At 47.9% G+C, this 17,414-nt stretch overlaps 1 protein-coding gene across 3 annotated transcripts in view; it reads right to left on the bottom strand.

Moving 5' to 3' along the window:
• The window catches only part of VCAN (versican), a 136,266-nt gene extending 123,963 nt beyond the window's left edge, over positions 1–12,303 (bottom strand). For 2 of the 3 annotated variants that reach the window (XM_082191831.1, XM_082191833.1), the window contains exon 1: positions 11,839–12,303. The gene's annotated coding sequence lies outside the window, so the exon portion shown is untranslated. Of the gene's footprint in view, positions 1–10,614; positions 10,636–11,838 lie in introns of those variants that run through there. The other variant, XM_082191832.1, reaches the window with a different exon arrangement.
• Positions 12,304–17,414: the final 5,111 nt, after the last annotated feature.

The raw sequence follows: 17,414 nt of genomic DNA, 5'->3' as shown, positions 1-17,414 counted from the left end.
CCTTGGGCCGCAGAGTCTATCAGAGGCTTGTCTCTTCCTGTTCATCTGCTGTTGCTGCTGTGAAAGAGCCCTGGGGATCTCTATTCACTTAGAAGAGTCTTACTCCTTTTTTCAGACACAAAATGTGCAGAGATTCTAATCTAATCCTCCCCAAAATAGACATGCAGATGTTGTTCCTTCTGGTTTAATTAATGGCTAAATCCTACCCCAAGTATTTTATGTGAACTGGAGTATCGGAACAAGGTTGTAGAAAAAGTATATCAGGAAACAACCTCTACTGCTAGATTTGCTGAATCTACTTCAAATAACTACATTCATTCAAGCAGAAGGCTATAGCACTGTTTACTTTGATGCTTATATCAGGATAGTTTTGCCTTCCCATTTCCTGTTTCCAAAGGTTGGTGTCATTTTATCCATTCAGTTTGTTTAATTTACATCCCATCTTTCCTCCAAGGAGTTCAAAGTATCATACATACCGTATTTTTCGCCCTATAAGACGCACTTTTTCCCCTCCAAAAATGAAGGGGAAATGTGGGTGCGTCTTATGGGGCGAATGCAGGCTTTCGCTGAAGCCTGGAGAGCAAGAGCGGTAGGTGCGCACCGACCCCTCTCGCTCTCCAGGCTTCGCGGACCTCTCCTCAAGCAGCGGGAACGCTCCCACTGCTTGGGGAGAGTTGCCGGCATCCCGAAGCCTGCGCGCGCTGATCTCAGCGCGTCCAGGCTTCGCGGATCTCTCCCCAAGCAGCGGGAGCCACCGCTGGGCTCCCACGGCTTGCAGAGAGCTGCCTGTTTGGGGGCTGGGGGCTGGGGAAGCTCGGGCTGCCCCAGCCCCGTGCCTGGGGGGGAAATAATTTTTTTCCCTTTATTTCCCCCCCAAAAAACTAGGTGCGTCTTATGGGACGGTGCGTCCTATAGGGCGAAAAATACGGTAATTCTCCTCCTCCCCAGGTTATCCTCACAACAAACCTATGAGTTAGGTAAGGGTGAGATTGACTGACCAGTGAGCTTCATGGCAAAGTGGGGATTCAAACCCTGGTCTCCCAGGTCCTAGTCCAACAACCTAGCCACTACACCACACTGGCAGCTAGACTTGCTCACTAGTGACTATGCATAGGATTGTAGTCTTGGTCTTTGAGAAGCCATGGCACTCTGGCATGTTACTTGTTTTTAGTGAAGTTGAAAAGCCCAAGTCTCGGCATGGACTATATGGGCATAGACTCCAAGCGACCATTTCCTTACTATGCCCAGCTAACAAGCTATGATGGAAATTATTGCAGCAGCCCTAACATATACTTGCACTTTGTATTGTTCACTATCAACTCATCTCCCATCTTTTGAAACTCTCTGCTGGACCGTTAATTGCTGAACACTGATTAGTTTCACCATAAACGCTGCTGCTTAAATATTCTCCTCTCGGTTTAATTAACTTTGCCAGTTTCACCACATTACTGCCAGTTGATTAATTGCTCTGTTGCTCACAGTTGGTTAATTTCGGCCATATTCAATTAATCACAGTCTCTTGATGAGCTCATTATCGCTTGCTATGGACTGGCTGCCAGAACCTCAAAACGACTGACACCCCCAAGGCACGCATTGGTCCTTGCTTCTGTCTCTTCACACCATGCTTAAAGTGTTCTCTGAAAACTTCTGAAAGGTTTGTGTCACATGGAAGAAGCCAAGGAGTGTCACACAGATCTACATACAGAGCAGAAACCTGCATAATTTCTATCTCACCAAGTAAAAAAAAAAAAAGAGCTCACCAGCCATGTGTGGAGCCAAGCACTGTCAGCCTTCTGTTTTTGCTGCTTGACAGGAGCTGCAGAAATGAGTTACTGGCAGGCCTGGTAGGCTGTGCTCAAATTATTGGGTTACATCTTGTGCAGATTTGATGTGTGGGTGTCGGGAAGTCAAGCCCTAGATATCCATTCTCCCCATCACATATATATACAGTCATGTGAGGGAGGGGGAAGTGTGGATGGACCCTGGTTAGCTCAGTTGGTTAGAACGTAGTTCTGATAATGCCAAGGTTGCAAGTTCAATCCCCATATGGGACAGCTGCATATTCCTGCACTGCAGGGGTTGGACTAGATGATCCTCAAGGTCCTTCCAACTCTACAATTCTATAATTCTATTGACCCGCTGGCCTGTCTCCTCTTGCAGCTCCCTGTCACCTGCACACACTCACAGAAACACACAAAACACTGGTATTCCAGGGTTCTTAATTAGACAGAGAATGCATTCAGACATGGGCATTATTGCATTAGTTTTCCTGGTTACAATGCTAGTGCTTCTATACCAGTTTCTAATGTTCCTTTTACACTGCATTACCCAATGTGTTAAGGAACTGTGGCTTTTTCATCAACATACTGTACCGCCATGTCACGCTGAATTTCAGTGGGTGTGTTGTGACACAACAGTTAACATCACTGGACATGTTGCCACCCATTACACACATGTGGGCTTCTGTTTCCCCGTGAAAATGTCAGGAAAGAACTGTAGTCAAGAATATTACCCCAGATTTCATCACATGGCACGATTCATGGAAAACCATAGGAAAATTACAGCACAAAACTCCCACGATTTTCTAGGTTAACGAGGTTGCAAATGGATTTTTTCTGGAAGCAATTAAAACAGAATGAGTGCTTAACTTCCATTGAATCCCGATTTTCAGAAGCTGCTTTTGCAACATGTGAAAGAGCACATGAAACACAGAAATTATCCAATAAAGAAATTGAGAACACAGAATAAAGTGTCATCTGAATGCAACCAGAGACTCTGCACAACTAAAGCAAGGAAACATTCAGTCACAGATGGACCTAGCTACCAGTAGTTTGTTCCTGCTCTAAAGGGTAGGACCCAAACCAATGGATTACAATAAGGGAGACTCCAACTGAACCAGAAGTGGTCCAACACACAGCCCATGGGCCACACGTGGCCCGCGAGGCTGATTTTGGTGGCCCCAGGGAGAGTACTGGGACAGGAGCCCTGGATGTGCCAAGGTGGTGGCTGCCTGCAGCGCCAGCAGTGCTCAACTCCACCATATTGTGTGCGGCTCTAGCCTTGCCAGGGCAGTCGCTGTCACCAGCCCAGGTGCTTCAGGGGGAGGGTGGGCAGCACAGCCTGGGCTGACCAATGCCAGGCAGGCAGGTGGCACTGGCACTGGGCTCACAGGGCCTCTTTTAGCAGCCACCACCTCTTCTGACGCTTCTCCCGCTGGGCTCAGCTCTCCCTAGTCCAGGTATGAGAGTTGGAAGCATGGATTTGGAGAACCAGAACGAGCCAGAGCCTCTCTAAGATGCGCCCCTTGGGATCTTGGAAGAAAGCAAGGCAGAGAAGGGGCTCCATGTGCTGAAGCACCTTCTGGGGAGTAGTATTTGCTTGTTGTTTTTATTTTGATTTATATTTTGTGGTTTTATATTTTGATTTTGTTCTGTGAACTGCCCTGAGACCTCTGGGTATTGGGCGGAGTATATATATTCAATTAATAATAATAATAATAATAATAATAATAATAATAATAATAATTCTACAGCATTATTATTATTTTGCTGTGAGGCAAGCCAGCCTAGCAGACTTTTGGCCCGCTTTGGATAGATGGGTGGGTGGAAAGGGGTTCCTTACTCAGACCCTCCCTATGTTCTAGAGACAGTCCCAGATTTACAGAAGCCGTCCTGGTTTCTGATTTGATCCTGCAATGTCCTGCTTTCCCTTAGGAAGTCCCTTTTTTCATTGGAGAAACATTGGAGGGTGTATTCTTAGGAGTAGAATGCCTTGCCCAAGGGCAGTCATTTGGTCAAATCTCTCTCTCCTTTTAGCTAACATGTAAAAAAAAAAAAAGCCCCAAATTCATATTAAGGCAATGCCTTCCTTAGGCCAACTAGAACGTCACAAAAAGAGTGTGGAAGCTTTTTAGTTCTCCATAACTCATCATACTATGGTAAACAAAGGAAGTGTGAGGGAGAGAGAGTTGGCTGGTGGTGAAACATCTGGCAGCATCTGGTCTGATGAAGAGTTCTGAAGAACTCAAATGTTTGCACACAATTTTATGGCATGTTGGTTGGCCTAATAAAAATATTGCTCTACGGTGGAGTTTGGATTTCTTTTACTTATGGGCCAGTACAGTTCCAGCGAGTTCCAGCTGAAAAAAAGCCCTGGTTCTAGCACCTCTCAGGTGGGCACCATTGCCAGTCTAAGAGGACAAGGAAAGTGTTCATGGTGAGTTCAGACACCTTTTTTCCTATAAAAATACCACTGCTCCTGGGTATTGATATTTTAATGAATCTGTCCATCTCCACACCAGACATTTAAAACACTGTTATACTATTTTAACAGTTGTGGCTTCCCCCAAATAATCCTGGGAGATGTAGTATGTAAAGGGTGCAGAGAGTTAGGAGAACCCTAATCTCCTCACAGAGCTACAATTCCCAAAGTTGTTTAGAAATTGCTCCCTCTTTCCTAGGGAAATTTGGAGAATTTAGCTTGCTAGGGGGAATTTCAGCTCTCCCATCAACAAATGACAGTTCCCAGGATTCTTTGGGGACAGCCATGCCTGTGTACAGTGCTACGATCCTGCTTTAAATGTAGAGTGCAGATGTAGTCTCTAAAGCACCTGGAGCAGCCTTCTTCAACCTCTCCAGATGTTTTGGACTTCAGCTCCCATCAGCCTCACCAGCACAGCCAAAGGCCAGAATGCTGGGAACATTTGGAGGGCCCCAGGCTGACAAAGTCTGTCCTAGAATATCTGCTCTCCATTCTTCAAGTGGGTCAAGTCTTTTTAAAAAGCTGTTAACAAGAATCTTCAAAACTACACAATAAAACTATTCGGATTCACCCCCATCTATCGCCAAGTTGCCAAATATTCCTAAAATGTGCAAAGATATAATGAAGTATGGATCTTTCAAATGCATTAGCAGGGACACCTGTTAGCCGCCACTGTATTAAGAATCCTTCTGCAATAAGGCTGGCATGCAAAAACATGAATGTGCTGGAGGAACATCAGATTTAAATAATAAAGTTTGAAATGATAAGATACTCTTCCCACCCACCCCCAAAATTGTATCAGGGACACTCTCCCCGTTTCATGTGACAAGGAAATAGGAAGGATGTTTCAGATGATACAGAAAAGAGATGTCTACTGTATGTCCAGTGCACACAATCAGTTCTGAAAAGAGAAACCTATTTGAAATATCCCAGCACTGCAGGGAGTTGGACTAGATGACCCTTGTGGTCTCTTCCGTCTCTACAATTCCATGATTCTATGATTTAAAGAGACAACAAATGCCCAGCTCCTAGGCACTTTGTTATTGCACAAGGTTTGTTTGCAAGCACTCAGGTCAGCTTCAAATGGCATTATGTTCTCTGCTGCAACACTTGATGCAAACATCTCTTTTCCACATTGTGTGGGATATCCCTGAATGATGGAATATCTCAGAAGGTCCGATGATAAAGAGGTGTGTGAAAGCAATCCCACGTGTTCATCCTGTTTCAGTACAGGGAGGACCAAATGATGATGAATACTGGCTTGCTTACGGGGGCCTATGCTGGACTCTACGTTATGCCAAACTTCTCCGATTCATATCACCGTCTGTCCCCATCTAGAAATAGCCATACACTGAGGCAGTCATCATAACATTCATGTCGTTGCTGCAGCAGCAGCGGCAGACATCCGTCTCCTTTCCTGCTAATCCTGCACCTGGAATGTCCCTCCATATAGAGAGCTCTTTCATTCTGATCATCAGCGGGAACATGGCCATTGATAGGCTGCCATGGGATGCGACATCGGAACTGGAGGGAGTCTACAAAAGAGGACTGCTCCCATCTCCACACAAAGGCACTGTCTGATCATTCCATCACTGCAGGACTCCTCGTTTGCATATCTACCCAAGTGGTTACATCATTGCTGCCTATCCATCACTGAGGCTCAGTCCACCCAGACAAATGGCAGGTCCCCCTTGAGTTCCCAGCCTGGCATCTCTCTCAGCAAGGATTACTGAGAAGATTACCTGGGTCAGTGCATCCATCTTGACCCCTGGTCCTCTTTGCCTTTGCACTCTTGACTATTTCAAGGTGTTTATTGGCCTCCTGTGATGTTTGCAGACTAGGACTTAACACATGATGATAACTAAGTACTAATGACTAAATCATATTTATGTACAAAGTCAGAGTCTGCATGGAGAACTGGGAGGGGGAGCAAAGTAGAAGAAGAATCTCTGTGCATTTAGAAACCCCCTGCCATGGCAGTGGAGGGTCATTCTGAGCCCATAATTTCCCATCCAAATTCTAGCAGGACAGGGTCACACATTTGTGCACTTTGTGCTCTGTGGGGAACATGCTGTCAGGTTTGATAGAACTGATGCATTGCTTTGGAACACTGTGGTGTGGCTGAATATGGCCCCCTTTCAGCTCTCCCCCCCCTTTGGAAAAGGGAGGTCTTGTGCCCCTTCCCTTCTAAACAGGTAACGAGCTTCATCAAATTTGACATCATCCAGCTGTTGGGTGTCTAGGCCATCACAACATACTTTGGGTACCCTTGAAATTCCAAGGGGGAGGCATGAAACCCATTGACAGAGGGGGAGGCAGAGTCTATCAAGGAATCCTGAAGGCTCCAGACAGAGTCACAAGAAAAATTAGGCTCCAGAGCTTGGTGCAGGGAGGATGGAAGCAACATCAGCTGTGGAGAGCAATTCCAGGGATACCAGTAGCAAGGATGAGTTGTTGGGAGTGTTGCAATGGGTCTCTGTGCGACTGCTTGCAGGGCCTGTGTGTCTACATGTGGACAATTGGGGAATGTCAGCTGAGAGGATGTAGTTTTCCTAGGGTGACAACATGCCTTTGAGAGCTGGCAGTATGTGAATAAGATGTAAAGGTACAATTGGTCGGGTCAGAGCAGTGGTACATAAAAGGCAATTTATGATTCAAATCTGCCCTATACAGGCAAGCTGGCATCTTAAGGAAGATGACACAAAATATATTGGTTGTGCTGCCCTGATATTTTCTATAGTACTGTATCCTCATTCCTCATGTTCCCCAGGCAGCTCAATGTACACAGCAATAACAAGTGAATTACTGGGGTGGGGTGTTGCCATATCCCTGTGCTGTGCAATACATTGATCCTAACCACTTGTTGTAGAACAGGCTCAAAAGACTAGCTATGTTGGTTTTCAAAGCCAAAGAGAGAGAGAAAAAGCATTAACTGTGCTGTGATACTTGAAATTGTACTGGGATATATTTAAACATTTTTCACATGGCCCTGCTATTCTGAAGGCAACAACCTACTTCACTGGCCATTCCCAATCCCCACTACAATCCAGTTTTAGAAGTGGACTAAGACAAATCAACGACAAAAATGTCTGTCTCTGACTGTAAGTCAGGGTGACTAGATGGAGCCTCCAGATTCAGGGGCACTATACCTCTGAGTTCCAGATGGTGGGGGATTAAAACAACGGAAGAGGGCTGTTGCCTGCTTCCCCAAAGCATTTGGGCGGTCCCTGTGGGAAACAGGATGCAGAACTAGACAGACCCTTTGCTTGGTCTGATTCAGCGGGCCTCTCCTCCTGCTCCCACCTAAGACATTCTTTGTCTGCTTCATGCATGTGAAGCAAGCAGTTTCATTGGCTGTCTTCTGAAGCTGATGTCATAGCAAACTAGGAAAGTCTCCCACAGCACTCTTGGGGTGGGGGAACAAACCAGCTAATCCTGGCAATTGCTCGCAATGGTACCTCGCCCCACGGTGGCCTCTTTCCACCTGCGATTGCCCGTGTCCTCCCCTGCCACCCCCATTCAGCCAGGCCATGTCGCTAATAAAGCAACCCGTCTTCCGTAGCTGCTGTTGCAGACGACCTTAATATTCCGTGAGCGTCTCCGAACGCCAACTCCCGGGTCACCTCTCTGACTTTCAGCCCTTCTCTCCCTCTCTCTCTCTTTCTTTCTTTCTCTCCCTCTCTCCCTCTCTCTTTCCTGGCTCTTGTCGTCGTTAGACAAAAGGCGCCGGGCAAACTGCTCCGCAGCAGCTCCTAACTTCACACGAGACAGGCAAGGACAAAGGAGGAGCAAGACTGCCTCCCAGCTGAACCTCCTCAGTCCACGTGGCTCCGGGAGAACCAGACCTCCCAGGCTCCCGCTCCCAGGCAAGGGGGGAGTAGGCAGGAGGCGACGCCCAGGGCGCGCCCCCCACCCTCACCCCCCCCCAGGTCCTGCTCTGCTATGGGGAGTGGGAAAGGGGCGCATTATGGATCCCAGATTTATTTTATTTTATTTTTAACAACAGCTGGCTGGGACTGCTCAGCCTTTTTGCCAGATTCCTGGCTCCATCTCCATTGGGAATCAAATCCGAAATGTGACACGGTCCCTTCTGCCCCCGTTCTCAGAGGCCGGACCCATCTTCATCGGAAACTGCATTTGTGCAGAGAGTCTAGGGGGAGTCTGTGGGGATCTCTTCGCCCTTTCGCGCCCGACCGCTCCGGAAGAAAAGCGGAACAAGACTTTTCTTTCTCTCGCCAAAGAAACGTGGGATTCGCTGCTTGTCTTGGAGCGCGTCTTACTACGCATCACTCCGAGGCAGCTAAAAGCCTCGGATCCAGAAGATCCCAACCGGGGCTTCTTATCACGTGTTGGTTTCGTTTCCATTTTTGAAAGAAAGAGAAAGGAATCGGGCCATTAAGTAGGAAGGAAGCAAAGATTCGAATCAAGGGAGTCCGCGTGGAATAGGAAAGGTGGTCAGAGGCAAGACTAACGGAAAGGTTGGGGGGCAGCTGGGGTTCCTGTTTCCAATGGTATGCTCCTCGCTGACATAAGACTAAGCAACTCGGGGTCTTGTACCCTGACGATACTCTGTGGCAGGGACTCGGAGCCGGTGGGTGGCCCGTCATCATTCCTGCCCATTGGTCATGCTGGTGGGAGCTGGAGTCCCGAAACATCTGGAGAGATACAGATACCGCTGCCTGGCTGCATGAAAAAGTAAATAAAGTCTGCCGGAAAGACTTGCCTCCTTACTTGAAAGCCCGATCCCTACTTCCAGATGTGTGCAGCAGGAAAGAACGCCCCCCCAGCACCCCCTCCAAACACACACACACCCTGACTATGCTCAAGGAGTCAGTTCCCACGTGCATGCGGCTTTTTAAATCCAATGTGTGAACTGGCTCCGCTGAAAATAAGAGTTATCTCCAAAATGCTAGGACGTGCCCGGATGTGTGAATATTCTCTTTGTGAACTGCAAAGGCTCATTCATTCACACATGCAAAGGCATCGCTAATCGCTTGATGCAGTCATCAAACTAGTCCGGAGTCCACGCCTCTGTATTGTTACTTTTCACGTGCTCCAGACTTTCGCTCCGGCATAAATAAATAAATAAATTCATTGTGAGATCCCTGGCTCAAATTAAGCCGGTTCAAACGGAGCTTGAATGAACTGATAAATTATCTTTTCGTTACGATAGCAAAATTTATTCCCCACAACATTTGTGGTACGTACAGAACGTTTATTGCCTACGGTAATAACATTCCGTTCCAAGTTCAAGAAAAGTTGCGCGTGGAAAGGAACCGTAAAAAACTTGCTAAATGATCGGGAAGACGGCTAGAAGGCATTAATTGGTGATCTCTTGTGGCATTAAGAATCCCCGAGGTAGCGCAATGCGTGCAAGTATCGTGTTCTCCCTAGTGAGAGAAGATGCTTGCCCAAGAATACTTGTGTGAATGAACTTTCCCTTCCCCGCCTCCAGCCTTCCTTCGCAGTTTCCCCAGCAGGGGGAGCCGGGGGACTATCAAAAAAGCGTCCGATTCCTAGATTTCCGACTTCGGGGTGGATGAGGTGAGCGCTCCGCGCTTTCAAACCTGCCCTTTCTACGTCCTGGGCTTTTTTAAGCGTGGTCCATCGGAACCCGTAAGGGACTGGAGCAGGAAGCTGCGGAGCCCTCTCTGCAAAGCGGCCCATTCATTTGCTCAAGCAAGACTTCCTGCAAAATGGGGAAGAAGAGATTGCGTCCCGGACCCTGGAAGGAGGAGGATGCGCGGGGGCGTCTTTGGATGGGCTTTCCCCCGCAGCTCCAGCCAACTTTTTAAAAAATCTGCCAAAAAAAATCCCTCCCCCCCCCACACACCCGGACTGGGAGGGGTGGGGAGTCTGTCTAAAAGAAAGCAGCTGCGCTGGGGAAAGAAGCAGTTCCTTGCCGAACCGATGGCGATGACATAGACTTTTCCTGCTGTGGAGAAAATCCTGACCCGCCGCCGCCCCACCCCCAGTGACATTTTGGAGCCCGCCAGAGGGGCTGGCGGTGGCTTGGGAAGTTGCACATCGCTCCTTTTGCACAGAAGAAACCTCGGAGGAGCTTCTCCCCCGGACGCAAACTCCCTTGTGCAGAGACACAGGCGCGCACCAAAAGCAAACCCGAGCGGGGAAAGATTCTCTCCACCCCGCCCGCCTCCGCCTCCTCCTCCTCCTCCAGCACGCCTGAAACATAAGCAACCGGCCCGAAGCAGACAAAACAGCGCTCCATCCTCCGACACAACGTTTCACTGCACGAAAACAAAACTCTTACTCTTTCCATCCCCTTCCCCCCCCCAGCACCACCACCACACCCACCCTCAGTTTTTTCCATGTTGCACATTCGCTCTTTCTGACCTGCCAAGTCTGAACTCAGTTCTGGATGGAGTTGCCTCCCCCTCGAGATGATGCGTTTTGCAATCTGGAGCAGTGGGTCAAGATTAAAGTTTGGGGGTTGGCTTTCCCCCCCCCCCCGCCTTAATCTCCCCCTCCCTCCCGCTTCCTCAAAGCGTTCTAGCCTCTTGAACTCCTTTCCAGCAACTCCTGTCGGAAATCTGGGTAGGAAACTGAGACAGACAGACAGATGCCTCGCCGAAGCCTTCCTTGAGCATTCACGTTTCTTTCTGAACCAAATGCCGATGCAAAGGGAATTCCGGTCACTTCCCCAACGCTTTCCTGCTTCACCGGAGGGGCTTCCCCCGCCAGTTCAACGTCCCCATTTCTCTCCCCGCACACTTTAAAACACAAAAAAAGGTGTCGGTGGGTGAGCAGGAGAAGGACGGTGGGAAAGAAACGTGGAAATGTTCCCCAAGACCAGTTGAAGCCGGCTGGGGGTGCCAAGGGGAGGGGACGAGGGGGAGACCCCCTTTCCTCCTGGTCGCCTACCAGTGGGGCTGGAGGGTTTCTATTCTCTTTCGCCCCCTTCTCCCGGGAAATCTCCCGAGACCCCCACCCCAACCTGAGCAGGAGGAAGGCTGCTTCCCAGGAATCCCCCAAGCCACCTCAGCGTGGCTGGGAAGCGGTCTCTCATCCTCGCCACCACCATCCTCGCGGGCTGTTCAAGCCCATTCAGCCGAACCTGATCAGTGCAATAATCATCGTAATAATAATGAAACCCACCCGGCTTTCTACCACCTCCTTCCTCCAGCGCCGCTTTGTGCATTCAAGCCCCTACAAAGACTTCTCTCTCTTTCTTTCTCTCTCTCTCTCTCCCCCCCCCCGCCATTAACCGTTTGAGAGCCGCCAAACTCCCAACTCTACCTTGCCTGCCATTCAATTACTCCGGCCACACACACTTCCTCCATTCTTTTCACTTTTCTTTGTTCTCTCTCTCTTTCCCACCCCCCCTCCCCAGAACTTGTGGTTCCCACCAAAAAAGAACCCTTTTGCTTTGCGCCCCAGATCCGTAGATTTTCTTTTTCTTTAAGTAACAATCCACTCCTTCCGCCTCGCCCCCTTTTCTCTTTCCCCAAACTCTTTGTTTCACAGGTAAACTGGAGTGGCCACAGCAGCGGAATCCTAGATGGTGGGAACCTTCCCCACCCGACAAATGCAGAAAATTAGAGGGGAGGGTATAGTTACCTTTTAAAGCAGTTTATTGCAGAGACTGGGGGAAAAAATCAAGAAAAAAAGAACGATTGGAAAGGAGCACCAAAAAATAAAAATAAAAATCACAGCGTGCTTGTTAATCCAGAAGTGCCCTCATGCAAGCCCTGGGCTTCTTAGTCGCTGGTCCAGGCTCGGGAGTTTTTCTCCTCGTGACCCCCCCGGTGGTGAACACCTGATCCCCGGCTGTGGAAGTCCGGCTTGGGGAGCTGCAGGCACCCAGATGCACCCAGCCCGCTTTCCCTGCAAGTTCAAATGCGGGCTCCGCCACCCATCATTATTATATCATGGTACCGTCAGCGCTCCAGAGGAGGGGCCCTGCCCTGCCTCTCCGAGAGGAGGGCTCTTCCCTCCAGCGCAAGGCGAGGTTCGCCAAGGCAGACGAGCCCCGAGCCAAAGGGGGGCAGGAGGAGCAGGGCGGCGGCGGCGGCGGCTTCCCTGCGCCCGCCTCGCCTCTGCCCCCTCCCACAGCCTCCTGCCGGACTCAGCAAGTCCCAAGAGGCTCGGCAGAGCGCGGCCTCCTTCAGCCCCTCGCCGGGGATGCCGGAGAAGCGACCGGGAGGCTGGAGCAGGGGACCTTCCCGCCTTCCGTCGCCCAAACTGGGAGAGCAACTGGTTTCAGTGGGACAAGGATGGAGACCCCCCCTCTCTCTAATATGTGCCATAGAGCGTTCTGATTAACTAATTTTTATTTTATTGTATTCATAGCCCATCTTTCCTCCAAGGAGCTCAAGGGGGTGTGCATGGTTCTCTGCCTCAATTAAACCCCACAACAGTCCTGGGGGTCACCCCCTGAGCTTCATGGCTGAGAGGGGATTTGAACCTTGGTCTATCCCAGGCCCTGGTCCAACCCTCTTAACTACTGCACCGCACTGGCTTTCTAACCAGTGAAACGCCCCCTGTGGTGGGGTGTGGGATTTGGGGCTGTCGTGTGAACCCCTCCCATGGGAGGATGGGTTACCAACTGTATAGGGGTGCTCTTCTTGAAAAAAACATTGCCCCTGTTAAATTATGACTTCCAACCAGCCACTGTCCTGGTGGTCCATCTAGCTCAGTATGGCCTACACTGACTGGTAGAAGCTCTCCGGAAAGGGGATATTATCCTTTCTAGGATTACTAATTAATCTGCTGTTTCCTGGGTTGCCAAATATATCTGCAAACTGAAAGAAAGCCTGTGATAAGGACAACGTGCATTCTTCAAACATATCCACAGCACTTTATTATCTTCATATATCTGTGATGCGACTTAATGCAATCTGCCCATCTTATAAAGACAGTAACTTGCCTCCAGTCACTCAGAGTTTGGACTGGCAGGGCTTTAAACTGAGATTTCCCAGGCTTTGTTCTAAAAGTAGGATTGCAAAATTTCAAAAAGTAAAAACCAGGACACCCCAAAAGTTGTTTTGGTTTTTTTAAGGAAAACTTGGAAGTTTTTGAGCTTTCAATGCCAAATAAGCATGATTTTTCGACTTACTCACTGAAGATCTAGGACAAAGCGCTAACTTCCAGAAATTACCCCCAGATGTCACTTCCGCCTTTAAAATCCCAGCAATGTTTGGGAAAATCCGGACATATGGCAGCCCTGTCTAAAAGCCATCATCGTGGTGGCAGGCATGTGTGTTGTACTGACACTAGCTTTCTTAGCAAAGGGTACATGAAGTGTAAAGGGAGATGAGCATCTTTGTGTTGGCTAGAGCTCATGGGAGTTGTAGTCTGAAACAACTATAGAGGGCATTAAGTTTGCAAAGGCTGATTTAGGGGATTCCGTAGCTGAACCATGCTTTAGTTTGTACTGGTCACACATACATGAAACTAAGGTTTGTTCAGTTATTATACATTGTACATGCGGAGAGGGAGCAAGACTGCCCCCTTCCAGCCCCATCTCAAGATTCCCAGGCGCAAGAAACCAGTCCCCCTCCAGATGTTTTTGAACTACAAAAGGCATCTTGCTTCATCATTGGCCATGATGGGTGGAGCTGAGAAGACCTGGAGTCCAAAAGCATCTGGAGGTTCCCCACCCTGCCTTAAGATGCTTGTTTCCCCCCAACATCCACACATTCACCAGATGGTATGCTTATCCATTTGCTTCCTAGAAATATTTGTTTGTAGAACAAGACTGAAAACTGGTTCACCCAATACAAAAGAGCTCCACACAATGCGCCTCAACTGTTCCAAGGGATACATTCAAACAAAGAACTACGGCATGTGTGAACCAAGGCCTCCACAGATGCAGCTACAACTTTACTGGTAGCAGCAGTAGTAAGTAGAAATAATACACTTAAAAGAGTTAAGTGCACTGTATCATTGTAATGTGGGAATCTCTTAGCATTGTGAAAATGCTTCTACTAATACACAATAAATATGAATAGGCAAGAAATGTTCTCTTCTGCAGGACACAAATTTATAATCCTAAAAAACAAGCAACTGGCCAATGAAAAACCATCTCCCAAGCCTCCTTTATAATCTTCTCATGCCAGTAAAAGAGTAACATCCTAAACCCTCTCTCGCTTGAAGGGAGTTTTAAAGAAAAATACATTTGTAATTGTTAGCTTCATCCCTTTCTCTGCCAGAACTGTGGACAGTCCAACATTAACAGCTTTTCTCGCCAGGGGTGTTTCCCTCTGAGGTTTAGCAATCTCCAGCCCTTAACACTGGGGGGGGGCTTTTACAGTGCGATGTGGTCAGCTTCCCTACAGAGCTGATGCCTTCTGTTGAAGGTGGCAGTGGGTGCTCCTTTTCTCAGTGTGCCACCCCCTTTCCCATGGATATTCATGCTTCCCCCACCCCACCTTGCCCCGCTGATTCATTTGGCCTTGTGGCTGGATTGTTTGTTTCCCCTTAATTGCACTTGGAGAGGCTCACGCTTCTTATTTCTTGGCCTGGGGAACGTTGTTTACAGCAAAGGTCAAAGACTTCTGTTTTACATCATTTGATTCTGCACTTTCAGGTTTCTTGGATGTGCAGTAAGGTCTGGGTTTTTACCTTAGGGGGAGTAGCATGATTGTTACTTCCCTGCAGTTGCTACCTATGTCATCCCAGTAAAATTAAAACCGCAAAGTCATGTGGGAGGGGCTGGCAAAGTTGTTCTATCCCATGTCAATCTGGCCCCTTCCTTCCAGGGGGTGGGGCGAGGCTGCTGTAGCAAGTCACCATGTCATTATCCCCTCCCACATAATCTCTCTTTTAATAGGACCAGGGTGGAGTGGGAAGCAGCTATGGGGGAGCATGAGATAGGTTGCTCGTGCAACGTAAGAACTGGCCCTAGAATGACTGTCTGGCTCTATTATAGGGATTCCCACTGAGGCCACATAGTAAAGGATTGGTTAGTGCTTCCATGTGTAGGCCTGCACTTAATTATTCTAAAAAGAGAGAGTTAAGACTGATACTGTTTTCTATCGCTGCTGCTAGATTTTCTGCTTGCCGTTAAATGTACTCCTGATCCCCTTTTCTGCTTAATTCCTGTGCTTCACGATAAGACAATTTTTACACTTTATGATTTCCAGAGGAGCAGCCGTGTTAAGCCTTCCACATCAAAACCAAGAAAGTTGGAGCCTTGTGGCACCTTAGAGATTAACCGATTTATTATGGGAAAAGCTGTCATGGAGTACAGTCTACTTTATCAGATGCACAAAGTGTTATCCTGAGTCGTGGGTAAATATATATATACCAGGGAAGTCCAACTCCCAATAGACTGTGATCTACCCATTGTCACTGGATGGACCAAAGTTGTTGAGCTTTTTTGGGGGAAGAGGGGATCACTGAGGGGCCAGGGATCTACCAGGATCTACCAGGAACACCCTGTGATCTACCAGATGATCATGATCTACCTGTTGGACATACCTGAATTATATACCATGGTTGGGGGGAGATCGTAAAAAGTCAGGTCAGAGTGAAATGACATGCAGAAAAGTTCAGTGATAATTACATACTTAACAATGGTAATTCATAAAACATCTTTTGATGGCACAGATATCCTGGCATTGGTAAGCTAATTAACACATATAATGTGCTAAAATGCCTTTGTTTTGGTTAGATTCTTTGTTCTTGAAGGTCATTTACAGAGTGTCCTGGAAAGCAGAAATGCCCCCAACCCTGCTTTTGAATACTACTATTCCTGATGTCAGATTTGTGCCCATTAATCCTTTTGCACAGTGTCTTTTGCATGGCATTTGTCCTATGTAGAATGCAGAAAAGAACATTCCTAGGAGACACTGGCATAAGGAAGAAGAGTAGGAGAAGAAGCATGTGATGTTGTCAATGATATTATTAGGTTCTGTAATAGTGTTGTCAGAATATACACAGTGATGACTTAAAACACAGCTAGATCATTCTTTTTCTCATTTTGGACTGAAGCTGGTCTTGGGAAGAAATGCATCAAATTGCAAATGGGCTGCGGCTAATGACTTGTGTATACCACTTCCTAAAGCAGTCGTGGGAGTGCACTGGATGCAGAGAAAACAAGTGTCTGCTCAATTAGATATGTGGAAAGAGTTACAATGGTTACATTGTTGCCACTACTACTGTGTTGTTGTTTGATGCCGCACACTTTAAGTTGACTTCTTGGAACAGAGTAGGGGATTTGGAAAATAGTATACCTTATTGGCGCTGTGAGTTAAACCACAGAGCCTAGGACTTGCCGATCAGAAGGTCGGCAGTTCGAATCCCCGCAACGGGGTGAGCTCCCATTGCTCTGTCCCAGCTCCTGCCAACCTAGCAGTTGGAAAGCACATCAAAGTGCAAGTAGATAAATGGTACCGCTCCGGCAGGAAGGTAAATGGTGTTTCCGTATGCTGCTCTGGTTCGCCAGAAGTGGCTTAGTTATGCTGGCCACATGACTTGGAAGCTGTACACTGGCTCCCTCAGCCAGTAAAGTGAGATGAGTGCCGCAACCCTAGAGTTGTCCGTGACTGGACCTAATGGTCAGTAAAGGGGTCCCTTTACCTTTACACCTTACCATTCCGGCATCAGGAATGGGCATTGTTGGGCATTTGCCAGTGCTCTGCAAGGAATCAGCTACGTATCTGGATGTCATGCCTCTCCATCCGTTGCTCTTCAAGGAAGTGAGCATTGGCAAGAGCAAGGGATGGAGCCATTTCTTCCACTTTCCTTGATCTTTCCCAAATAATGGATTGGGTCCCCCCAAAAGGAAAGGAATTGAGCAGCAGTGGTGGCACCAAGATGGCAGGCCCACTTAGGAATGGGGGTCCATTGAAAGCAACTTGCTCAAGGTCCCCCTCCCCCACATACCTGAAGACAGCACCAAACTACCCAATTGTTTTTGTTCAATAGCATATACTACAAAAGTTCAAAGAGTGTATGCAATTAAGAGGTGTATACTAACCCTCTAAATCCTAATATTCCATGAATATTCTGGAAAACATCTGCACCTTACAACTATTGCAAAATTAAAATCTAGCACTGAACCACAGAGATGGAATGTGCCTTGAAAGTTCAATAAACTCTAAGCAAGCCTACCTTTGAAAAGTAGATGTACTGTGATACAGAAGGCAGCAATCGTAGGTTGGTGAGGTGGAGTTGGTCACTTGGCTTCT

The sequence above is a fragment of the Podarcis vaucheri genome (genome assembly GCF_965113315.1).
Source record: "Podarcis vaucheri genome assembly, chromosome: 11".
Lineage (NCBI taxonomy): Eukaryota > Metazoa > Chordata > Lepidosauria > Squamata > Lacertidae > Podarcis > Podarcis vaucheri.
The sequence above is the reverse complement of the archived record's forward strand: the minus strand, read 5'-3'. Positions and strand labels throughout refer to the sequence as shown.